A 10,692-nucleotide genomic window follows, 5' to 3' on the forward strand; every position below is an offset into this window, starting at 1 on the left:
TTTGCAAACTAATAGAAAAAAGAGAGGAAAGGAGAAGATCAAAACCTAGGTGAAGATGGTAAACAAGGTAAAGAATAAATTCTTCCTATTGATTACCAAGTTAGCTTGTTGAGAAAGATGTAGAATTTGAGGTGAAGAGACATGAGCTTGAAAAAGTATACTGAGGAATTCTATAGATTGGACATCAGATTTGGACATGTGGATGATGATGTTGAGAAAATTGTAAGGTACATAAATGGATTGAGATTTGGAATTCAAGATGAAATAAGCTTTGTAAAATTGGAAAGTGTGGAGGAAGCACATCAATATGCCTTGAAAGTTGAGGAGATCTTAACAAAGAAGCATAAACAAAGACAATGGCGTAGAGGTGGTAGATTCTAGAGAGGCAGAGGTAGATCTTATGGAGAAGATGGTAGATCTAATAGTTTTATGCATGATAAAGGAAAATATGAATGGAAGAATGATGACAAAGACAAGACTGAGTGGAAAGGTGGTAGTTCATATCGAGGAGAAACTGGTTCTTACTGAGGAAGAGATAATTCTTATTCTAGAGGTGGATTTCATGGTAATTATTTTAGATGTGGTAAAGAGGGACATAAATCTTTTGAATGTAGATCCTCTAAAAATAGGCAAGGTAGTAGAAATAATGTGATTCAAGGAGATAGTGAGGGTTCACCAAGTGGACCTAAGGCTGGAGAAAATATGATGGTGAGAAGAACCTTATGTAATAAGGGAATTGATGAGAAACCTATTTTAAGGAGAATTCTTTTCAAAACTAGATGCAAGATGGCTAGAAAATATTGCAAGGTAATTATTGATACTGGAAGTTCCACAAATTTGGCATCAAAAGAGCTAGTTACAAAGTTTTAATTGCAAAGCCTAAAGCATCCTAAACCCTATCATGTTTCATGGATAAAAGATGAGCATAAAATATTGATAAGTGAGCAATGCCTTTTGAAGTTTAAGATTGGACATTACTTTGATGAAGTTTTGTGTGATATTATGCCTATGAATTGTTGTCATATTTTGTTGGGTAGACCTTGGAAATATGATAGGTATGCTATATATGATGAAAGATTGGATTAATACACTCTTTGGGTAAATGGGAAGAAACAAATATAGCTAATTTTGATTGAAAGTCAAATGAGGTTAGTTGTGCTGTAATAAAAGTTTGCATGGTTAATGGAAAGAAATTTGAAAAGGAAATAAAGAAGAATCAAGTTCATTTTGCTATAGTTCCTAGAGGACTGAGTGTTGGTAGTAATGACCGAGCAGCATAAGCTAGTAATGACTGAGTGACATTAGATAGTGGTAGTCGAGTACTAGAAGAAATTACAAAATTGCTAAACGAGTATAAAGAGATTGTTGCAGAGGATATACCTGATAGTTTACCTCCAACAAGAAGTATAAGTCATCGTATGGATCTAAATCCTATTGCTAGTTTGCTGAGTAAATAACCATATAGATTGAAACCTATAGAGAATGAAGAAGTTAACATAGAAGTGCATGAATTATTGGAGAAAGAATTGATTAGAGAAATTTTGAGTCAATGTGTTGTACTTTCTATATTGGTACCTAAGAAGAATTTAGAATGGAGAATGTGTACTGATTCCAGAGCTATTAACAAGATTATAGTGAAACATAGGTTTCCTATGCCAAGGATGGATGCCATAATAGATTGTTTTAGTGGAGCAAAGTATTTTACCAAGATTGATTTGAAGAGTGGCTATCATCAGATTAGAATTAGAGAAGGTGATGAATGGAAGAATGCTTTCAAGACAAAAGATGATTTATATGAATGGTTGGTTATGCCTTTTGGTTTGACTAATGGACCTCGTACTTTTATGGGGTTGATGAATGATGTTTTGAAAAGATTTTTGGGTAAATTTTTGATTGTTTACTTGAATGATATTCTAATATTTAGTAAGACTAAGGAAGAACATCTTGAGCATATTAGATAAGTATTGTAGAGATTGAATGAGGAGAAGTTACTAATTAATTTAAAGAAGTGTTCTTTTATGCAAGAGGAGATTGTGTATTTGGGATTTGTTATTTCAGCTGATGGTTTGAGAATGGATCTTGAGAAGGTTAAAGCAATTTTGGAGTGGCCTACACCTAGGAATGTGTGTGAGGTATGATCATTTCATGGTTTGGCTAGTTCTTATAAAAAATTCATAAGAAATATTAGTGTTGTTTGTAATACTATGACTTAGACAATGAGAGGAGATAAAAAGGAATTCAAGTGGACACATGGAGCTGATAAGAGTTTTGAGACTTTGAAACAAAAGGTTGCTAAGTTACCTATATTAGCTTTGCCTAATTTCAACAAGGTATTTCAAGTTGAATGTGATGCTAGTGGTAGTGCAATAGGAGCTATATTGAGTCAAGGAAAACCTATTTCTTTCTTTAGTGAAAAGTTGAACTATGCCAAAAGGAAGTATTCTATGTATGATCAAGAATTTTATGCTATTGTTCAAGCCTTGAAGAAGTGGAGACATCATTTGATTCCTACAGAGTTTGTGTTGTATACTGATCATAAAGCTTTACAATACTTGTGAAATCAACATAAATTGAACCAAAGACATATTAAGTGGGTTGAGTATTTGCAAAGTTTCAAATTTTTGATCAAGCATAAGAGTGGAGTTACTAACAAATTTGTCGATGCATTGAGCATAATGCATTCTTTATTAACTAAGATGAAGGTTGAAATTCTTGGTTTTGATGAAATGAAAGAGTTGTATGATACTGACCCTAATTTTTTTGAGGCATGGAGAGAGTGCAAAACACCAAAGATGATAGATCACATTAGTAAGTATGATGAATATTTCATTCAATAAGGTATGTTGTTTAAAGGAATTTAGTTATGTATCCCTAGAATTTCTATGAGAGTTAATTTGATCAAGGAAAAGCATAGTGGTGGATTAGCTAGACATTTTGGAATTGATAAAATATTGAGTTTTCCAAAGGATAAGTATTATTGGCCCTAAATGTATAAGGATGTTCAAAAATTTGTGAAGAGTTATGGAGTTTTTCAAGTTGCAAAAGGAGTAAGTCAGAATACTCTTTTGTATACACCTATTTTGTTCCTAAGAAACCTTGGAGTGACATCAATATGGATTTTGTTCTTGGATTGCCTAAAATAGTGAAAGGGTATGATTCTATATTTGTTGTGGTGGATAGATTTTCTAAAATGGCTTATTTTATACCATTTAAGAAGACATCAGATGCTAAGTATGTTGCTAAAATTTTCTTCAAAGAGATTGTGAGATTGCATGGTTTACCAAGAAGTATTATTTCTAATAGAGACAGTAAGTTTGTTGGTTATTTTCAGAAGACTTTGTGGAAGAAGATGGGCATTGAGTTGAAGTTTAGTTCTACATTCCATCCATAGACAAATAGATAGATAGAGGTTGTGAATAGAAGCTTGAGTAATTTGCTGAGATGTTTAGTTGGAAATAAGCCAAGTAATTGGGAAGTAGTGTTAGCACAAGTTGAGTTTTCATATAATAATTCAGTGAATAGGAGTATAGTGAAGACACATTTTGAGATTGTTATTGGAATGAATCCTAGAGGAGTATCAAATTTGATGGATGTTCCTAGTGAAGAAAAGAGAAGTGTTGTAGGAGAATAATTTTCTGATTTTATGGAGTCTTTGCATAAGGAAGTAAAGTTGAGGTTGGAACAAAGTAATCAAAAATATAAGGAGAATGCTAATAAGTCTAGAAGACATTATGATTTTGAAGTTGGCAATGAGTTGATGGTTCATTTGAAGAAAGGAAGATTTCTTATTGGAACATACAGTAAGTTGAAGATGAAGATGTTTGGACCTTGTAAGATATTGAAGAAGTTTGATAGTGGTAATGCTTATAAAGTTGAGTTACTTGATGACATGGATATATCTCCTATATTTAATGTTGCTAATTTATATAAGTATCATGAGCCAAATGATGAAGTTGTTGTATTAGATGATTATCCTAAGAAGACAATTGAAGAAGTCAAATAGATATTGGATTAGAGAGTTGGTAAGAGCACAAAAGGAAAAGATTACTATAAGTATTTGATGAAGTGGAAGAATAGACCAGTTGAAGATGCTACATGGATTTCTCAATCTGAGTTGGATTCAACTCAGGTTGTGACATTTACATGATATAGGAGAATCATTCCTTCCCACCTGAGTTGTCTAATGTAAGAGTATCCTGGGTTGTGTTGTAGTCCTACACTTCTGTTCATTCTATTCATTTCCAAGTTAGTTATTTTCGAGTGATTTCTTTGGTTTTTGAGTGATCCTTTGGTTGCCAAGTAACCCTTTGGTTGTTGAGTCCTGTGTGGTTGTTGAGCATTGGAGGATTTTGAGTTCATAGTAGTTCCTGAGTGATTCCTTTGGAACTAAGTTCACATGGATGTTGAGTGTCAATTTTGAAAAGCTTTCATTTGGTGGGTTACCTATGTCTGGTTCTTGTTTGGGCCGAGCTTGCTTGTATTTAATTTTTGTATAGGTGGTTAATAACTATTAAGAGTTGACTTGGGGCTTTTTTATGTTCTAGAATCTTCTACAAGCCATTTTGAAAAGTATTTAAGGAAGTCTAGGATTGAGTTTAGAGGGGTAGAACTTAGAGGATTGGAAGGGATATGAGTTTAGAATGAAAACTTGAAGTCAGATCATGAATTTGTAAGTTATATATTGTAATTGGCCATAACCTAGAAGGTCATATAGCTGGGCATGTATGCTAATTATCTAATGAATCAATGAAAGTGTTCTCTCTTCTCCCTCCTTTGGATTTTATTTGTGTTGGTGTTTGAGTGTATTAACTCTTGCAGGGTGGTTTGGATAGCTGGGTGTGCCATTGGCCCCAGTGATTCCCTGCCCTCCTTGTGATAGTGATAATACACTATCTTTTGGCAATTAAATTGTTAAGATGCACCACGACCAAGTCACTAATATTGAACTCAACTACCCTTCTACTTTCATCCAACTTTACTTTATGTTTCATGGTGTTCTCTGTCAAATTTTTCCTCACTATTTCATGGACCTCTTTCATGGCATATGCAAAATCATCAACATAACCATTTTCTTTTACCCCATCTTTCAAATCTCTGAACTCATAGACACCCCTACGATGTAGTCCATAAACTATCTCAAATGGACTCTTCTCTATAGAACTACTTATGGTGTCAATGTAGGCATATTCAGCTTGTCCAATCAACTAATCTTGCTACTATTTGTACTACTTAGTTCAATATCTTAGAAGATTTCCAAGGGTCCTATTAACAACCTTGGCTTGACCATTAGTTTTGGGGTGGTAAGCTGATCCAAAAGACAAGTTGGCACCCAATATTTGCCAAAGAGTCTTCCAAAAATGACTCATAAACTTAGTGCCCCTATCTAAAACAATTTTGATAGGTAACCCATGGATTCTCACAATTTCTTTGAAGAATAGAGAGGCTATTTGAGTGGCATCATTAATGGTCTTGCATGGCACAAAGTAAGCCATTTTGCTAAACCTATATACAACCACATACAAACTATCCATGCCTTTTTTTTCTTGGTTAATCCAACTATAGGATCCATGCTTAAACATTCCCATGGTCTAGTAGGAATTGGTACTAGTTGGTAAAGACCAATATTTGTAGAAGTGCCCTTGGCTTTCTGACATATACCACAACTTTCCACATACCTCCTAACATCAAGATTCATTCTAGGTCAATAGTAAAACCTTGAAATAAGGTCTTGAGTCTTAGTGATCCCAAAATGACCACTTAAAGCTCCATTATGCTTTTCTTGTATCAAATTATCTCTAATAGAGCCTTTGGGGACACACACTTGCTTCCCTTTAAACAAGAGATCACATTACAAAGCATATTCAACATACCTACTATGAAAATGATTCTTGTATTCAACACACAACTTACATATGTTAGAAAAGTCCTCATCATCTACATATATATCCTTAAAATGATCTATCCTTGTGCTCTTGAATTGAATTTCTTGGAGTGTGAGTGCCTTCTAGACAATGCACCTGCCATCTTGTTTAGAAAACCCTTCTTGTTCTTGATATTGAAGGTATATGCTTGTAGGTAATCATCCCACTTCATGTGATTGCGACTTATCTTTTCTCATGAATTTAAGAAACTAAGTTCTTGGTTGTCTGAATACACAATAAATTCCTTGGGAAGAAAATAATACCTCCACTTTCTTAGAGCTTGGACTAATGCATACATTTCTAGATCATATGAGGAGTATTTCCTTTTAGCCTCACTCAACTTTTCAGACTAAAAAGCTACTAGGTTTCCCTCTTGGCTTAGAACAACCCCAATTGCTACATTGCTAGTAGCACACCCAATAATGAAAAGCTTTAAAAATATTGGCAAGACTAAAACTAGTTGAGTAGCTATCTTCTCCTTCAGTAACTCAAAGCTCTTGTTAGCATGTTCATTCCATAAAAACTTAGTTTTTATTCCTCCCTTGATAGTATCTAACATAGGAGCACAAATTGTACTAAAATATATTATAAATTTCCTATAGTGTTGTGTAAGACCGTATAAATTCCTTACCTTTGTTGCTGACCTTGGAGTAGGCCAATTCATGATAGCCTCCACTTTTTCTTTTGTCCATTTTCAGCTGACCATGTGATAGAACAAACCCAAGGTACACTAGCTCTATTTTTACAAAATTACACTTCTCCAAGTTGATCATTAACTTCTCATCATGCAAATTCTTGAAAATAGTGTCAAGTTGTTCTAGGTGCTCACTCCTTATCTTGCTATAGATTAGTATATCATCTAGATACACAACTACAAGCTTACCTATGTAGTATTTGAGAACTTCATTCACAAGCCTCATGAATGTGGAGGGGGCATTAGATAATCTTAATGGCATGACAAGTCATTCATGCAACCCTTGATTAGCCTTGAAGGTGGTTTTCCATTCATCTACTTCATGTATCCTTATTTGGTGATAACCACTCTTCAAGTGTACCTTGCTATAGTACTTGGCTTCACTTGGATAATCCATTAGGTCTTGAATCCTAGATATAGAGAACCCATACCTAATTACTATCCTATTTATGGCTCTTAAATATGTACAAAGCCTCTAAGTTCATCCTTTCTTAGGTGCTATACAATGGGTACTTCACATGGAATAATACTCTTCCTAATTAGACCTTGGTTTAGGAGTTCTTGTATTTGTCTTTCTATTTCCTCATTTTGTTGAGGGGTCATTTTGTAGGTGCTTTGTTAGGTAGGGTAGCTCTTGGGATAAGGTCTATCCTATGGCTTATGGCTCTTTTAGGGGGTAAGGTTGTAGCATCCCTTGAATCTCCTTAGGTTACATTTCCCTCCTAGCCTCCTTTCCTTCATTTCCCTCCTTTGGTCTCAACACCAATGCAAAACCTACACCTTCACTTTCTTCCATGGTTTTTAGGAACTCCTTTTCACTCACCATGAGTACATTTGGACCAATTATCTTTTCTTTAGCCTCTTCCAATAATGATTATATCTTGAAAGTTAGATTTCCATTCTTAAAAGTATAGTAGTTCTTTCCTCCATCATGGATAGCCTGGAGATCAAATTGCCATGGTCTACCTATGAGAAAATGGCATGCATCCATAGGTAATACATTACATAAAACTTTATCCAGTTGAGAACTCTACCTGTGCTTGCTCATTTACTTACACATGTTGGCTTTTATTTAGCCATGCAACCTTATAAAAATTGGCGTGGGATATTCTTGTTAGTTTTAGCTTGCTGACTACTTCCTTTGACACTATGTTGTTAGTAGACCTTGAGTCAATGATGACTCTATACACTTCACCCATCATTCTGCACTTTATCCCAAATAAAGATCTTCTTTGGCTTGGCTCCTCCTTCACTAGCTCTTTGATCAAAGTTCTCCTAATCATCATGAGCTTCTCTCCTTCTTCTAAATTGAGTGGTACTTCATCATGCTTATCAGTTGAATTAGACTCATCTTGAACTAAGTTTGTACTCTTGTCACCTCCTTGTGATGAACCACCTTTCCCTAGGTATCTATAAGTAGGGTGCCCCATTTGGTTGCAATGGTAGCACTTCATATTAGTAGAGTAGTTGCTTCTTCCTCCTTGTACACTAGTCCTTCCTCTAGAATTAGAGTTTCTTCCTCTACCACCTTTACTTGTGCTTCCTTCTAGCTATTCAATAAATTTTACCTCACCTTAAGACCTTGAATATGAACTTTTTCCACCATAGCCACCTCTTTGACCTCTTCTATCCTTGCTCTTAGCTTTACCTTTAGAGGTTTCTTGTTTCCTCTTTCTTTTTTCTTCTATCTCCAAGACCATTTGGTAACATTGCCTAATGGTTTTGAAATTTATTAGGCACATCTCTTTTTGAATTAACCATTTGAGGCCATTGAAGTATCTTGCCAGCTTGATGCTTTCATCTTCAACTACCTTGGACCTCAAACATAATTTTTGAAATTCCTTAGTATATGCTTGGACATACAAATCTTTTTGTCTAAGATTTTGTCTCCTCCTAGGAATTTGAACTTCATAATCATTAGGAAGATAGGTCTACTTCACTTTGTTTACCATACCTTTCCATGTAACTATAGGACCTTTTCCATCCTTTTCTCTCTCAGTTTGTACAAACTTTCACCAAGTAATAGCTGAACCTCTTAATATAGAATTGGCCACCATAACTAAATTTGGATCCATTTGTCCACTAAATAGTGGTACTTCTTCTAAAGCTTTGCCACTCAATTCTTTTAATGCCTTTAAGAATGACTCTTTAGGAAGAATAGGGTCAGGTGTTGGTTCTTCTTCTTCTAACTCTAATTCCTTCTCCCTTTCTTCTTTTTCTTACTTTTGGTCATTTTTCTCTTTGACCCTATCAGTTTTATCATGGACTTCACCCAAGAGTTGCTCCATTTGAGCTAGTCTTTCCCTTAGTAACTTTTTATCTTCTTCTTGTTCTTCAAAATTCTTGGCCAACTCAATGTTAGTCACCATCGCTGTGTCTTCTATTTTTCCACTTGGTGTATTTTATCCCACTGATTCAATAGATTACAATATCCACCACAAGCCTGATCAAAACCAAACTCTAATAGAAATATGGTGTATGTTTTCCAAGGGGTGCTTGCACTATTCCACAAGATACCTAGGTTGTCTCTTCTAGGTACCTAGTCCTCCTAGGTCCATTATTAGCTTAGGTAATTAAATAATACCAATCTAAACTGCTCTCCAAGATTTTGATCCTTTGTGCTTACACTTGGAAGACTAGCACCTTAGTTATAGTACTCTTCTCCACACTCACTTAGAGAGCTCTAAGTGTAAATTGCTCACAAACTTCATTCTTCTTTGCAGGGACATCAGTCAACAAGTGAACATTCTATTTTATTCCTTTTGAGTCCATTTAGAAAGATCTTTAGGCTTCTTTCCTATCAATTTCAAGGTTTTACCTCTAGGAAGCCTAATTAGGCCTAATACCAATTAGCTCTTGAAAATGTCTAAAACCTCTTTCTTGCAAAAATTCTACAAGAGAACTGGCTAATAAAATCTAGAATTGAGCACCCTTTTGGATTTTTGAAAGGATTATGTAGGTCTTAGACTCCTAGGTTGTTTGTATAGGTGATTCCTATTATCTAGGTCTAACAAGGCTAAAAGGCCTATTTCCTAGGATAAGGCTATAAACTTGTTTGAAAACTCACTTAAATAGATTGGTATGAACTCAACCATCATGAAATTTCAAGATATCACTATCCCCTTTCTAGAACTATACTTGTTCTATATAACAGTTCTATTCCATGCACTTAGCCATTAGATTCAACACTATCAAACCTCTAACTAGGCATTCCTAGCTCACCTAGGGATTGAGTTTTAAAATAGTAGCACGACCTCCCTAGACTCCTACCTTTATATACATCATGTACAATGTCTCCACTCTAAGATTCATCCAAATTTTCAAAGTTTCAAGGGTTGAATCTCAAGTGGGAGCTATGAAAACAAAAAATGTCTTTTAATAACCATCACACTGTCTAATCTAAACTAATTTCCCCTAGCTACAAGCTTAACTCAAATCAACTTCCTTATTGAATGAAAAAGTCTCTAAATGTCCTACACTACTCAAATACACAGCTAACTTTCAAGATTCAATCCATTTAAAAGTATTTTCTGTTGAAATTTGATTGAAAAGATCATTATTGAAGAAGGGGGATTGTTTGGAAAGAAGGGAGATTGTTGGTAAAGAATATTTTCAATCATTATTTTGTCACTAATGTCAAACCTACTCTTTTCTGTAATAATTTTTTTTATAAGATCCAAGTACTATCACTTATTTGATTGATGAGGAGGATTTAATCAATAAGATGTAACAAAAGCACCTAAGGGAAAGGTTGAGTTATGGTTTTGTAATGAAGTACAAGGATCAGTAAAGACAATGGTAAAATGATGTATTGATAATACACTAGAAGAATAAGTTATAAAAAGGTTGTCTACAAAGCTTGACTAAATTCATCAATGGGTGCCAAGCAAGTTAGTTCATGCCAAGTAGATTATTAGTAAGTGCAAAGAAAATGTAAAATCTAGTGTATGCTGAGTGAGAAAGAAGGTGTCAAGCAAGTTCAGGTGTCAAGCTAGTAATAGGTGTTGAGCATCAATAAAATTTAGTTGATGCCGAGTGAATCCATAGTAGGTTCCAAGCATCAAAAAAATGTAGTTG

Source organism: Cupressus sempervirens, chromosome 6 (assembly GCF_028749045.1).
Source record: "Cupressus sempervirens isolate cs-2001-9-10 chromosome 6, ASM2874904v1, whole genome shotgun sequence".
NCBI classification, from domain to species: domain Eukaryota; kingdom Viridiplantae; phylum Streptophyta; class Pinopsida; order Cupressales; family Cupressaceae; genus Cupressus; species Cupressus sempervirens.